At 31.2% G+C, this 16,531-nt stretch overlaps 1 protein-coding gene across 2 annotated transcripts in view; it reads left to right on the top strand.

Moving 5' to 3' along the window:
• The window catches only part of LOC142237265 (capon-like protein), a 795,171-nt gene that overhangs the window by 615,203 nt on the left and 163,437 nt on the right, over positions 1 to 16,531 (top strand). The gene's annotated exons all lie outside the window — the stretch shown is intronic.

Here is a 16,531-nt window from a genome sequence, read left to right as displayed (position 1 = left end):
GAATTTTATGAATTTTGCCATAGTAGCCGCTATGGAATATGGATTCTGGTAATTAAATTCAAAAAACGAGAACACTTTAATGCTTTATTGTATGGATGGTCTTAAGCTTTTGTATAATGAATAAACGAAATGTATTCCTAAGGGGACTCTGTGATGCAGAGGATGGATTATATTTTATATAGTATACATACTTCCATGAACTACTACTAATAGACAAAAGAGAATATGACTACGATGCTCCCAGCCACAGCTGCTTGTGTTGACTTTATGCAGTCATATTTTATTGTCATTGTCTCAATAGTTTAGTTTTATCTATGCGTTATAGTCAGCAGCAGTTTAGTACTTACATACATTTGTTTGCACCCTGAGGGTAATTTGCATAAAATCATATCGCATCTATTGATATCAATAGAAAAATTAAATTTTGAATATAATTTTATTCACTGTGAATTAGTTTAAGTGAATACATCATCAAGAGCCTCAGTTCCTATAACATTAGGCTAAACCATTAGGCACTGCTGCATTAAATCTGTGTACACAGGGTTACTGGTATTTTTTACAACCACATTTCCGGTTCCAAATATTTTGTTTTGCCCAAAATTTTTTTCTTTATCAAATGTTGTCAAAATTTTATTTCTATAGAAAATTTTGTCACAATTTTATTTCTATAATAAATTGTGTCAAAATTTTATTTCTATAGAAAATTTTGTAAAAATTGTATTTCATTATAGTTGTTTTTGATTTCAGCTTAAAACCATACATTGACTAAATTACAAGTGTAGCTTAACGAACAGAGGAAAAGAATGTTTGTCAAATTTATTTGGGCAAAGCCCTATAGACTGCAAGATGGTTGGATGGACTCACGTTTCGGAATTACCACATTCCTCATCAGCATCCTCTACTTGCAGCAAAACTATCAACCAATTATCAGAACAAATTCTGGTAGTTCACCAAACCCAAAGTGAACCACACTTGAACCTTCCGAAAAAAGGTTTATGATATTTCGGCAAAAGGCCATATACTAGCGTAATGTACCAAATTTCAACCGAATTAGATGAATTTTACTCCTCCAAGAGGTTCCGGAGTTTACCAGGTACGAACTTTGAACCGAATCGGATGAAATTTGCTTCTCTAAGAGGCTTCGCAAGCCAAATCTGGGGGTCGGTTTATATGGGTGCTATATATAATTATTTACCGATATGAAAATCTGGCGTTTTTTTTTCAATGGTTCTATTGATCAAATTCCTTAATCTATTTTGTCCATACAGCTCGAATAAAAATTAATTGCAAATTAAATTTTATTTCTATAGTAAATGTTGTCAAAATTTTATTTCTATCGAAAATTTCGTCAAAATATTACTTCTAAAGAAAATTTTTCAAATTTTGATTTCTCTAAAAAATTTTGTCAAAATATTATTTCTATAGGAAATTTTGTTAAAGTTTTATTTCTATAGAAAATTTTGTCAAAATTTTATTTCTTTTGAAAATTTTATGAAAATTTTATTTTTATAGAAAATTTGGTCAAAATATTTTTTCTATAGATAATTTTGTCAAGATTTTATTTCTATAGAAAATTTTGTCAAAATTTTATTTCTATAGAAAATTTTGTCAAAATTTTATTTCTATAAAAAATGTTGTCAAAATCTTATTTCTATAGAAAATTTTGTCAAAATTTTATTTCTATCGAAAATTTTGTCAAAATTTTATTTCTATCGAAAATTTTGTCAAAATTTTATTTCTATCGAAAATTTTGCGAAAATTTTCTTTCTATCGAAAATTTCGTCAAACTTCATTTCTATAGAAAATTATGTCACAATTTCATTTCTATAGAAAATTTTGTCAAAATTTCATTTCTATAGAAAATTTTGTCAAAATGTTATTTCTATAGAAAATTTTGTCAAAATTTTATTTCTATAGAAAATTTCGTCAAACTTCATTTCTATAGAAAATTTTGTCAAAATTTCATTTCTATAGAAATTTTGTCAAAATGTTATTTCTATAGAAAATTGTGTCAAAATTTTATTTCTATAGAAAATTTTGTCAAAATTTTATTTCGATAGAAAATTTTGACAAAATTTTATTTCTATAGAAAATTTTGTCAAAATGTTATTTCTATAGAAAATTTTGTCAAAATTTTATTTCTATCGAAAATTTCGTCAAACTTCATTTCTATAGAAAATTTTGTCAAAATTTTATTTCTATAAAAAATTTTGTCAAAATTTTATTTCTATAGAAAATTTTGTCAAAATTTTATTTCTATAGAAAATTTTGGCAAAATTTTATTTCTATAGAAAATTTTGGCAAAATTTTATTTCTATAGAAAATTTTGGCAATATTTTATTTGTATAGAAAATTTTGGCAAAATTTTATTTTTATAGAAAATTTTGTCAAACTTCATTTCTATAGAAAATTTTGTCAAAATGTCATTCCTATAAAAAATTTTGTCAAAATGTTATTTCTATAGAAAATTTTGCAAAATTTTATTTCTATAGAAAATTTTGTCAAAATTTAATTTCTATAGAAAATTTTGTCAAAATATTACTTCTATAGAAAATTTTGTCAAAATTTTATTTCTATAGAAAATTTTGTCAAAATTTTATTTCTGTAGAAATTTCAATTTTTTAGAACATTTGCTAAAAATTTAATTTTATAGAAAATTTTGTCGATATTTTATTTCTATAGAAAATTTTGTCAAAATTTTATTTCTATAGAAAATTTTACCAATATTTTATTTCTATAGAAAATTTTGACAAAATTTTATTTCTATAGAAAATTTTGTCAAAATGTTATTTCTATAGAAAATTTTGTCAAAATTTTATTTCTATCGAAAATTTTGTCAAACTTCATTTCTATAGAAAATTTTGTCAAAATTTTATTTCTATAAAAATTTTTGTCAAAATTTTATTTCTATAGAAAATTTTGTCAAAATTTTATTTCTATAGAAAATTTTGGCAAAATTTTATTTCTATAGAAAATTTTGGCAAAATTTTATTTTTATAGAAAATTTTGGCAAAATTTTATTTCTATAGAAAATTTTGGCAAAATTTTATTTTTATAGAAAATTTTGTCAAAATTTTATTTCGATAGAAAATTTTGTCAAACTTCATTTGTATAGAAAATTTTGTCAAAATGTCATTCCTATAGAAAATTTTGTCAAAATGTTATTTCTATAGAAAATTTTGCAAAATTTTATTTCTATAGAAAATTTTGTCAAAATTTTATTTCTATAGAAAATTTTGTCAAAATATTATTTCTATAGAAAATTTTGTGAAAATTTTATTTCTATAGAAAATTTTGTCAAAATTTTATTTCTATAGAAAATTTTGTCAAAATTTTATTTCTGTAGAAATTTCAATTTTTTTAGAACATTTTGCTAAAAATTTAATTTTATAGAAAATTTTGTCGATATTTTATTTCTATAGAAAATTTTGTCAAAATTTTATTTCTATAGAAAATTTTACCAATATTTTATTTCTATAGAAAATTTTGTAAAATTTTACGTCTATAGACAATTTTGTCAAAATTTTATTTCTATCGAAAATTTTGTCAAAATTTTATTTCTATAGAAAATTTCGTCAAACTTCATTTCTATAGAAAATTTTGTCAAAATTTCATTTCTATAGAAAATTTTGTCAAAATGTTATTTCTATAGAAAATTGTGTCAAAATTTTATTTCTATAGAAAATTTTGTCAAAATTGTATTTCTATAGAAAATTTTGACAAAATTTTATTTCTATAGAAAATTTTGTCAAAATGTTATTTCTATAGAAAATTTTGTCAAAATTTTATTTCTATCGAAAATTTCGTCAAACTTCATTTCTATAGAAAATTTTGTCAAAATTTTATTTCTATAGAAAATTTTGTCAAAATTTTATTTCTATAAAAAATTTTGTCAAAATTTTATTTCTATAGAAAATTTTGTCAAAATTTTATTTCTATAGAAAATTTTGTTAAAATTTTATTTCTATAGAAAATTTTGGCAAAATTTTATTTTTATAGAAAATTTTGGCAAAATTTTATTTTTATAGAAAATTTTGTCAAACTTCATTTGTATAGAAAATTTTGTCAAAATGTCATTCCTATAGAAAATTTTGTCAAAATGTTATTTCTATAGAAAATTTTGTGAAAATTTTATTTCTATAGAAAATTTTGTCAAAATTTTATTTCTATAGAAAATTTTGTCAAAATTTTATTTCTGTAGAAATTTCAATTTTTTAGAACATTTTGCTAAAAATTTAATTTTATAGAAAATTTTGTCGATATTTTATTTCTATAGAAAATTATGTCAAAATTTTATTTCTATAGAAAATTTTACCAATATTTTATTTCTATAGAAAATTTTGTAATATTTTACACCTATAGAAAATTTTGTAAAATTTTACGTCTATAGACAATTTTGTCAAATTTTTTTTCCTATAGAAAATGTTGTCAAAATATTATTTCTATAGAAAATTTTGTTAAAATTTTATTTCTCTCGAAAATTTTGTTAAAATTTTATTTCTGTTGAAAATTTTGTCAAAATACCCAATTTTAGGACGATTCACTATAAGGACTTTAAATCGACTTCATTGAAAAGTTTATCGACCTTGGGACTTTATCAGAGAAGTTCGTCTAAGTAAAATTCGCATTCGTATTTTATGGACTTAAAATCTTTGGTCTCACGACCTCACGACAAAATTTCACAAATTTTTTTACTTCACATCCAAAACACTGAATTCGAATCACAAGTTAATAAGCCATGCAAATTCAGTGCAACGGATGTGGAAATAGTGGACATCCGTCCTATGACTATACCATGTTGAATTCATCGCTTCTGTGCCAATTTTGCACCACTGCGGGATCTAAAAAGAACATTTTTACTGCATTTTTGGCGATATCGATTTCCGACTATATAAAGTATATATATTCTTGATCAGGGAGAAATTCTAAGACGATATAAGCATGTCCGTCTGTCTGTCTTTTGTAATCACGCTACAGCCTTCAATAATGGGGCTATCGTCCCGAAATTTGGCACAGATTCGTTTTTTGTTTGCAGGCAGGTCAAGTTAGAAGATGGGCTATAGCGGCCCAAGTTTTGATATAGTCCCCATATAAACCGACCTCCCAATTTGGGGTCTTGGGCCTATAAAAACCGTAGTTTTTATCAGATTTGCCTGAAATTGGAAATCTAGAGCTATTTTGGAACCATAAAGAGGTGTGTCGTAAATGGTCCGTATCGGTCCATGTTTTGATATAGCCCCCATATAGACCGATCTCCCGATTTTGCTTCTTGGGCTTCTAGAAACTATATTTACCATCCGATTTGCATGAAATTGGAAATCTAGAGGTGTTCTGGGACTATAAAGAGGTGTGTCGAAAATGGTCCGTATCGGTCCATGTTTTGATATAGCCCCCATATAGACCTATCTCCCGATTTTGCTTCTTGGGCTTCTAGAAACTATATTTACCATCCGATTTGCATGAAATTGGAAATCTAAAGGTATTCTGGGACTATAAAGAGGTGTGGCGAAAATGGTCCGTATCGGTCCATGTTTTGATATGGCCCCCATATAGACCGATGTCGATTTTGCTTCTTGGGCTTCTAAAAACTATATTTACCATCCGATTTGCATGAAATTGGAAATCTAGAGGTATTTTGGGACTATAAAGAGGTGTGTCGAAAAAGGTTCGTATCGGTCCATGTTTTGATATAGCCCCATATAAACCAACCTCCCGATTTAGGGTCTTGGGCCTATAGAAACCGTAGTTTTTATCCAATTTGCCTAAAATTGGAGAAATAAAAATAAGATTAAGGGACTTGTAAGTTATATGAAAAGATGATGTACAGTGGGAGAAAAGATGATTCAATTTGTAAGAGGAAATTTCCCAAATGTTTTCTCCATAAGGAGTTAGCATAAAGGGCCCAAAATTGAGTTATCTCTCCCAGCCAGATCTATACTAAAGGCTGTGGAAAGGTTCATTCGCCCGAACCGAAACATGTACAGTCCAGGCGTGTATAGATTTGTATCTGGCGTTTTCTTTTCAATGGCTCTATTAACCATGTTCCTTAATCTATATCTGTCCATAAAGCTCGAATAATAATTGTATAATTAGATATAATGCATTTGGACGTCAATTGCCTGTTTCGGTATCAGGCTAACATGTGAAATTTCCTTTTCTTGTAAAGTATTTTCGTTTATTCAACGATTGTCTCTAAAATTTGTGTCAAAAGAAAACTTTGCTTATCTAAAATGTTGTTTCTCAAAAGCAAAAACACTTCAGGGTATAGCAGGCTCACTGATCATGAAAATTGAAAATTATTTAAATCGTATTTATTTAAATAATGACGGAAAAAATCTACAGATTCAAGATTTCAAATCAAGGCGTAATTTCACCATATACACGATATGTTTATATTTTCTCTTAAACTCAAACAAAATTATTTCTCATAAATTCAGAATCTGATCTGTTCTTCATAGGTAGAATCTTTAAAGTTTGTCTTAGCGAACTGACTTGCTTGGGAGAAGATTTGTCATCAAATCCCCTACAATTCTATATATTATCAAGTAACCCACTACGACGAAGAGTTTTCAAAGTAAACTATTATACTTGATTCCTGGTGGTGGGTATTTAAGATTCGGCCCGGCCGAATTTACTGCTGTATACACTTGTTCATTATATTGTTTGTCCTTAAGGCAAAGTTATGGCATTTTCATATTTGCAAACACACATTGTCCTATACAAATGTTACAAAGTGTATTTATTTGTAGAATACTTATAACGAATTTATTAGTTTATCATCCTTTTGACATAGATATGCACGTAGCTACATGCATACATTGTAGACATCTGTGTTTTATTCTATTTAAGATTTATGGCGGAGACATTTCTTCTACCACAAGCTTGTAGAACATTTCTTTTTCAATAAAAAAAAAACATATTCCAATAACGAGCACAAGTATAAGAATTCCTAGAATACAAAACATGCATCATGATGCCAATCATTTGTTGAGCGAACGTATGTTTGAAACAGAATTGAAGATTCATAGCATTGTCGAAGATGAATCGTTTGCAAAAAAATACCTGTATGTTGAAAAATTTATTTTATAGGAAAAACCAATATTTCGACAAATCATTTTCCAATAGCACATGAAAGATGGCTAAAGAATGTACAGGGAAATATAAAATAAATTATTTCTTAACTATGACATATCGACTATTTCGATTTTGGATTTCTCAAATACGCAGTATGAATATTAAAATACAAGAAAAAAATAAAGTTCAAGTAGGGTGACAAAAGGCATTACTTAAGCCCTTTCTCCCTGTTGCCTTTCTACTGTGCTCTAAAAGCAGTACGGCTTTGTAATTAAAATTTTGAGTGGCATTTGCTTTTCGTTGGTATGACTTTAGTGACATCTGTGCCAAATGTCCTATCAAAGTAATCTTTAGTGTTTTGGAGATATACTCTACACTACAACAAGTGCATACGCCGAATTTTAAAATGATTGAAATTAGGGGTCTTAAATTTCTGGTGACGAAAGTTTAAGGTTAAGGATATTTCGAAATATCTGATAATTGTATTAAGACGTGGAGGACGAATGGTATACATCGGGATGAAAGGAATATTCAGGTTGCCATGGCTCTTTGTGCCGTAGCTAGGAACTCTGTGACCTTAACGGATTTCCTAATTTGGTCCAGAATCACATCTTCACTGATGTGGTTAACTCTTTGCCTAGTAAAGGCAAGGCGGTGACAAAGGTAGTGTTGCAAGGTCTTATCATCCTCAAAACACGCCTTAGAGGCAATGTCCTTCAACCTCAGTTTCGACCGCTATAAAATGAAGATCACTTGTCATTAATACAAACATAGAATCAGGCAGCACTCATTGATACGAAAGAAGTTCACCACTGTGGTCTTACAATGGACCGAATAGTTTAGGTGAGCCTGAAATATCGGGCTGCCACTATACTTAATCTAACATCCTCTGGTGTTCCTATTCGGCACAGATGTGCTCTCATTTCTAGATGCCCGGCATTATTTCCACGGTCCTCTTGACTCTTGTCTTACTCTCCTTGAGTAACATAGTTCTCCAGTGTCCCGTGTCCATTCATCTAACTCGGCCACGTTGCCCCGATTGTCTTTGCGTTCTCTAAGTTTGCTTCCCTATAAGTCCTAGCTCTTATCGTCAGTTCATTTGTCTTTAAGTTTCCTCTTATTCTTTCATGTCCCGGCACCCATAGGATGCGAACCCTGTCGTACTGCAAGTATTTATTGATCATGCTTTGTATTCCAATACGGTTCGCGATCGTACCGTAAAGACTGCTAATGCCTATATTGCACACTCGATAGCTATGGCCACCTCAGGCATACGCTTATGGGTCATCCAACGTTTCACCCACCATCTCCCCTTATTATCCATTGATGGTTCGTCATGTTTCGTGTTTCTGTCCCGCCATGGCTGGGATGATAATGAAGAAGTTGGGACAGAAAACCGAAACATGATGAACCATCAACGAATAATAGGGGGAGATAGTGCACGGATGAAAAAGACTGTTTTTCATATGTTTGGCTATAAACATTATATGTTTGGAACACAAATTTTTAAACACAATATTTTTGAGTGCAAGCATATAATGTTCATAAACTAGCATAACATGTTTGGGACATATATGTTAATATGTTAGAACATATTATGTTTGGGACATAAAATGTTTGTAAATATAATATGCTTGGATGCAAACATATATTAATTTAGAAATAGCCTATAAACATATATGTGTTTAGTAGCTTGGAGCGCTATTTAACAGGGAGCGATATTGAACTAAGTTGGTGGTTGTTGCTTGTTATTACAAAATTAACATTTTATTTTTCCTTGGGCAATTGATCAGCTACTTCTTTGATCCTTACAAACTGTGTGGTCCGCTGTTCGAATCCCCGTCCGGCAAAAGGTAAATTTAAAATAAAAAAATCATAAAATTGAATAATTTCTTCTACAATGTTTGTATTACAGAAAAAGGTGCTAAGAACTAAAAAATCTCGTGGAAGTGAGAAAGATGTGGGGGAATATACAATTAGGCAAAAAATCGCTTCTGTAACATATACTCCTAAACATATTTTGCTTCAAGCATATACATTTTTGGGTATTGCCCAAACATTTATATGTTTGATCTCTTCCCATATATAATATGTTTGAAAGCATATTGGTCTAAACAATATATGTTTGGGTAGTCTAAGTTCCAAACATTTTGTATTTTTGCATCCAAATTCAATAATGTTGTCTTCCAAAAAACAATATGTTATTATGTGAACATATGATATGTTTGGAAGCATTTTGCACCCAAAAATATTATATGCTTAAAAAAATTCTCCCAAACAATATTGTGCTCAAAATTTTATTTATTTATTTATATATTTACAATCATAATGAATTATGAAAATAAACAGGTAATATAGGTGCTAACAACATAGGTTTTCGACCTGAATGCTCAAAATTTTGTTTCTGCCCAATTGTATATTCCCCCACATCTTTCTCACTTTCACGAGATTTTTTAGTTCTTAGCACCTTTTTCTGTAATACAAACATTGTAGAAGAAATTATTCAATTGTATGATTTTTTTATTTATTTTAGTTTTACCTTTTGCCGGACGGGGATTCGAACAGCGGACCACACAGTTTGTAAGGATCAAAGAAGTAGCTGATCAATTGCCCAAGGAAAAATAAAATGTTAATTTTGTAATAACAAGCAACAACCACCAACTTAATTCAATATCGCTCCCTGTTAAATAGCGCTCCAAGCTACTAAACATATATATGTTTATAGGCTATTTCTAAATTAATATATGTTTGCATCCAAGCATATTATATTTACAAACATTTTATGTCCCAAACATAATATGTTCTAACATATTAACATATATGTCCCAAACATGTTATGCTAGTTTATGGACATTATATGCTTGCACTCAAAAATATTGTGTTTAAAAATTTGTGTTCCAAACATATAATGTTTATAGCCAAACATATGAAAAACAGTCTTTTTCATCCGTGTATGTCCTCAAAACATCCACTTCTTCTCCAAATCATTACCAGTTTTATTTCTCTGTTGATTTATGTTTGAAATTTTACGCGTTGGAGATTACATTACATTAATGATTGCTTCCCATTTTTGATGGTAATTAATACCCATCATTCTAAAGCACCACAGTGAGTTTTTATGGATAAGAGAAATCATTATTTCACGCCTTTCTTTAGACATTTATCAAGGAAATTAATTTCCATCTGCTGAGTAAAAAACACAGAACAAAACCAAACGATACACAGCGATCCATTGGAAGGGCTTGTATTTGTATAGGCCCTTTTAATGGCGGCTGTTATCCTTGGCCACGAAAACATAAAATTAATGTCACATAATCCCTTGTGAAGGCTTATATTAAAGGCATACCATAATAACCTGCCAGCTTAGTTGGTTCTCCACATCTTTTAAATTTCTATGATAGACGACGACTTGGTTGCAATGGATGGCAGCAGCATCCAAACATAGACATTTCATTTAAATAATGATTAATTAGCTTGGTCTATTTTTATATTCTATTTAACCGCATTATAGAAATTTATGGAGGGAGGACATTAGAAGTGGACTTTGAAATCATTAAACAGAATACCAATGAAAAATTGTTTTAATATAAATTTTTTCTTAACACAAAAATTATGATGCTACTGTTTTATATCCTACGCCATTACACAGAAAAAAATTTCCGTAGCTAAACGAACGCTATATTTAACTTATTTTTATTGTAAAAAAATTATATGTTATACCCTCCACCATAGGATGGGGGCCTATTAACTTTGTCATTCCGTTTGTAACACATCGAAATATTGCTCTAAGACCCCATAAAGTATACAGCTCCGCTCAAAATAATAGTAGTAGCAAATAAATTAAAGCACCATCGTGATTTACAGTTTTTGTCGTAAAATTGGTACTGTACTCAGTGTTTTTAGGTTGCCGAACATATAGAGGGGATCCTCTTCGATCATAAAGCACCATTTTTGACTCATCCATCCAATGTTCCTCCATTTCTGTACTGGGGAATGTTCCTCCATTTCTGTACTGACCAATGGAAATCCTCTTGGGCATACTTTATTCTTTTCGATACATGTTTTTTTTTGAAAGGAGAGTGACTTTTCTTGGACTATGGACAGCTAAATTATTTTCGTCTTTTAATTGTTTGTAAGCTAGCTTAAAACCTTTTTTTTTGTTTTGGAGCTTGCAAAGGGATTCTTCTTATGTCGATTTTTTTACAACAACAATAGCATCAGAAGTTAAACCAACGGTATTTTTTTATTATGCACACTCCAAACAATGATATAGTAAAAAACAAAGATAAAATAAACCTTTAGTGGAAGGAATAGAAGAAGCAGAATAAAAAATTCAGCACAGCACTACTATTATTTTGAGCACAACTGTATATCTGGGTTGTGGAGAAATTCTGAGTCGATCTAAGCATATCCGTCCGTCTGTTGCAATCACGCTAACTTCCGAACGAAACAAGTTATCGCCTTGAAACTTGGCACAAGTAGTTGTTATTGATGTAGGTCGGATGGTATGGGCCATATCGGTCTACTTTTACGTATAGCCCCCATACACTGAAAAAACAGTGAACCCACCAGGAAGAAAACATTTAGTTAATTTTAGAAAATTTTTAATATTTTTAGAAAATTTTAACTAAACAGTATTACAAACGCTGACATCGCGCCGATACCACAAAAATAAGTAAATATTTTTCGACAAATTCAAGAAAATTTTTAGATAGAATTATTTTTTTCTACTTGTTAAGAAAATTTTGTAGTTTCAAAGAAATTGGAGTTCAAAATTGCAAGAATGTCTTTAGTGACATACGAAGTTCATGATGGACGAATTTGTAGTAAAATTTACAAATTTAAAGAAATAATGAACTATTTGGTGAGAAGTACGAATTTAGTAAAACTTTTTACTTCATTTGTGTATATTTTTCCCCGTTTTTTAGTTCATTTAACTAACGTACGCAAAAAGTTATTATAGTAAACGAAACTTTCTCCATATATAATAATTCCATGAACTAAAGCAAAGTTAAATTGGCTTTAGTGAAATAGAGAGTTCACTTTTTTTTTTGAGTGTATAAACGGACCCCCAGATTGGGCTTGCGAATCCTCTAAGAGAAGCAAATTTCATCCGGCTGAAATTTGGTACATGGTGTAAGTATATGGTCTCTATGCAAAAAGTGGTCCACATCGGTCAATAATTATATATAGCCCCCATATAAACCGATCCCCAGATTTGGCTTGCGGAGCCTCTAAGAGAAGCAAATTTCATCCGATCCGGCTGAAATTTGGTAAATGGTGTTAGTATATGGTCTCTAACAATCGTGCAAAATTGGTCCAAATCGGTTCATAATTATATATGTTATAGGCCCCATATAAACCGATCGCCAGATTTGACCTCCGGAGCCTCTTGGAAGACCAAAATTCATCTGATTCAGTTGGAATTTGGTACGTGGTGTTTATATATGGCCTCAAACGCCCATGCTAAAATTGGTGGAAATCGATCCATAATTATGTATAGCCCCCATATAAACCGATCCCAGATTTGACCTCCTTGGAAGAGCAAAATTCATCCGATTTGGTTAAAATTTGGTACGTGATGTAAGTATGTTCTATGGTATCCAACAACCATGCAGGAATTGGTCGAAATCGGTCCATACACGCAAAAAAAAAACGTTTGGAAAACGTGTACCGAAAACGTTTTTCTTTTGTTACAGTTTTTTGAATTGCTTCGAAAAGTATACACTTTTAACACCAAAAAAATTCGTTTGTTACAAAATTTTTATTTTTTCGATAAAAAAAGTTATTTTTGAACCAATTTTTCATTTATATCAAACACTGTTCTTTTCTGACTTTAGGTTTTTAATGAGATACATTTTACAGTTCATAGTAAAAATTTAATATAGTAGAATGTAATGTTGAACATTTTTTCGGAATCTTCCGACCATGTCTGGAATATATGTAAAAAAAACAAAAACACTGTGGTCGAAGCTGGGATCGTACCCACGATCCTTTGCATGCAAGTCGGACGTAGCAACCACTGTTCCACGGTGCCCACCTAATGTATTTTTCTGTTAAATAAACTTTGTTTAATCGGCTCGTGGGCGCCGCAATCTATGCTATATAAATATAACTTATATGGGTAATTGTCTATTGATGACAATAACGGCTACATAGCTCAGTGGATAGTGTGTTGGCTTACAAATTGCATGGTCCTCGGTTCGATTCTCCGTCCAGGCGAAAGGTAAAAAAAAAATTTTAAAATTTATAAAATCGTATAATTTTTTCTACATTGTTTGTATTACAGAAAAAGGTGCTAGGAACGAAAAAACTTCGTAGAAGTGAGAAAGAGTTAGTTGAGTTAGTCTTTATTAAAATGTTTTTACATCCTGGAAAAAATAAACGTTTATCACAAAAAGTATATACTTTTCTTCCAAATACACTTCCTTTCAACGAAAAGCAAATGAGAAACGAACTTTGGTTGTATAAAATTTCGTTTGGGAGGAAAGAATTATTTTTTTGCGTGTAATTATATATAGGCCCCATATAAACCCATTCTGAGATTTGGTTTGGGAGCCTCTTGGAGAAGCAAAATTCATCCGATCTGGTTGAAATTTGGTACGTGGCGTTAGTATATGATATTTAACAACCATGCCAAAAGTGGTCCATATCAGTGCATAATCATATATAGCCCCCATATAAACATAAGTTAAGTATGAACTAAAGCAAATGAAACTTTTCGTACGATTCCCAAAAATAGTAACATAAGAACGAACTAATGTATTGTTAAAATGGTCATGATTTGGCGCTAATGATTTTTATCTTAACTTTTAGTTAATATTTTCCTCTATAAGAGGGTGTAATTTCGTTAACTGTAGTTAAAAAGTACAACAGGGCATTAAATTTTCCTGGTTTTAAAAACGCTTTGGGGATCTCAAAATGTGTAGCAAAATTTAGCTCAATTTTCGTACGAGTTAGTTTTTTGCTTTTGTTCTCCTCGATGCTCTCACCGATTTTCAACCCGCAAAGACTTTTTTGTTTGTAATGGTAGTGGCTTCGATTTCGTTTGCTATCTTAAGTCGACTATGGCTTAAAACAAGTATATACAGCACTAAGTTCGGCCGGGCCGAATCTTAAATACCCACCACCATGGACCAAATATTAGGGTTTCCTTTGAAATTTCAAGAGGGATTGAGGACTTGAGGACACTTCCCGAAGATAAATTTAAAGATTTCACCTATGAGGACTATATCAGATTCTGGATTTATAAGAACCATTTTTGTTTGAGTTTTAGAGGAATCATTAACATCTCTTGTAAGTGTGCAAGAAAATTATAAAATAACGTCTTGCTTTGAAATCTTAAATCTGTAGATTTTCACCCGAAAAGTATCTACAATCTGAAAATTTTACATTGAGTTTCAAGCAATTTTCATGATCAGTGCGCCTTCTATACCCTCAAGAAATGAAGTCGGTCTATATGGAGGCATTACCAAAAGGACCGATAAAAACTTAATCCGATACACGTTTTTGGGAGCCTAAAATAATATTTACAATTTCAGGCAAATCGCATAAAAATTACGGATTCTAGAAACCCAAGAAGTAAAATCGGGATATCGGTCTATATGGGGGCTATACCAAAACATGGACCGATACTCACCATTTTCGGCACACCTCTTTATGGTCCTAAAATACCACTAGATTTCTAATTTCAGACAAATAGGATAAAAACTTCGGATTCTAGAAGCCAAGAATTAAAATCGGGAAATCGGTCTATATGGGGGCTATACCAAATATGGACCGATACTTACCATATTCGGCACACCTCTTTATGATCCTAAAATACCACTAGATTTTCAATTTCAGACAAATTGGATAAAAACTACGGTTTCTATAAGCCGAAGACCCCAAATCGGGAGGTCGTTTTATATGGGGACCATACCAAATCATGGACCGATACTCACAATTTTTGGCACACGTATTTGCGGTCCTACAATACCTCTAGATTTCCAATTTCAGGTAAATTGAATAAAAACTGCGGTTTCTATAAGCCCAAGAAGTAAAATCGGGAGATCGGTCTATATGGGGGCTATACCAAAATATGGACCGATACTCACCATTTTCGGCAGGCCTCTTTATGGTCCTAAATTACCACAAGATTTCTAATTTCAGGCAAATAGGATAAAAACTTCGGATTCTAGAAGCCCAAGAATTAAAATCGGGAAATCGGTCTATATGGGGGCTATACCAAATATGGACCGATACTTACCATATTCGGCACACCTCTCTATGATCCTAAAATACCACTAGATTTTCAATTTCAGACAAATTGGATAAAAACTACGGTTTCTATAAGCCCAAGACCCCAAATCGGGAGGTCATTTTATATGGGGACCATACCAAAACATGGACCGATACTCACAATTTTTGGCATACGTATTTGTGGTCCTACAATACTTCTAGTTTTCCAATTTCAGGTAAATTGAATAAAAACTGCGGTTTCTATAAGCCCAAGAAGTAAAATCGGGAGATCGGTCTATATGGGGGCTATACCAAAATATTGTCCGATACTCACAATTTTTGGCACACGTATTTGTGGTCTTACAATACCTCTAGATTTCCAATTTCAGGTAAATTGAATAAAAACTGCGGTTTCTATAAGCCCAAGAAGTAAAATCGGGAGATCGGTCTATGTGGGGGCTATACCAAAACATTGACCGATACTCACCATTTTTGGCACACCCCTTTATGGTCATAAAATACCTCTACATTTCTAATTTCAGGCAAATTGGATAAAAACTACGATTTCTATAAGCCCAAGACCCCAAATCGGAAGGTCGGTTTATATGGGGACTATATCAAAACCTGGACCGATATAGCCCATCTTCGAACTTGACCTGCCTGCAGACAAAAGACGAGTTTGTGCAATATTTCAGCGCGATTGCTTCATTATTGAAGACTGTAGCGTGATTACAACAGACAGACAGACAGACAGACAGACGGACAGACGGACATCGTTATATCGTCTTAGAATTTCTCCCTGATCAAGAATATATATACTTTATATAGTCGGAAATCGATATTACGATGCGTTACAAACGGAATGACAAACTTATTATACCCCCGTCACCATTCTATGGTGGTAGGTATAATAAGAAAAGTTTAACTTGATATTTTTATCGTTACACGTTCGGAGCATCGTGTGTGTTTGGTTGCACTTGATTTGCCTCCCAAGCCGAATCTGGCTTAAAATAAGAAAGATTGATCCAAGCCTTCAATCCGCTTAAAACAAGTTCATTTTGGCTCAAGTTAAGCGCTATTGGGTTTAATGTAAGCTTAAATGCGGATTGAATCAAGTACAGATTAGGATTAAATAGAGTTTCACTAGGCTTAAATCAAGCACTTCCCGTACTTAAAACAAGCATAAACACGATTGAAAATTTCTAAAATTAAGAAATCTGTACTTAATATTTTCGGG

This window comes from Haematobia irritans, chromosome 4 (genome assembly GCF_050003625.1).
Source record: "Haematobia irritans isolate KBUSLIRL chromosome 4, ASM5000362v1, whole genome shotgun sequence".
NCBI classification, from domain to species: Eukaryota; Metazoa; Arthropoda; class Insecta; order Diptera; family Muscidae; genus Haematobia; species Haematobia irritans.
The sequence above is the reverse complement of the archived record's forward strand: the minus strand, read 5'-3'. Positions and strand labels throughout refer to the sequence as shown.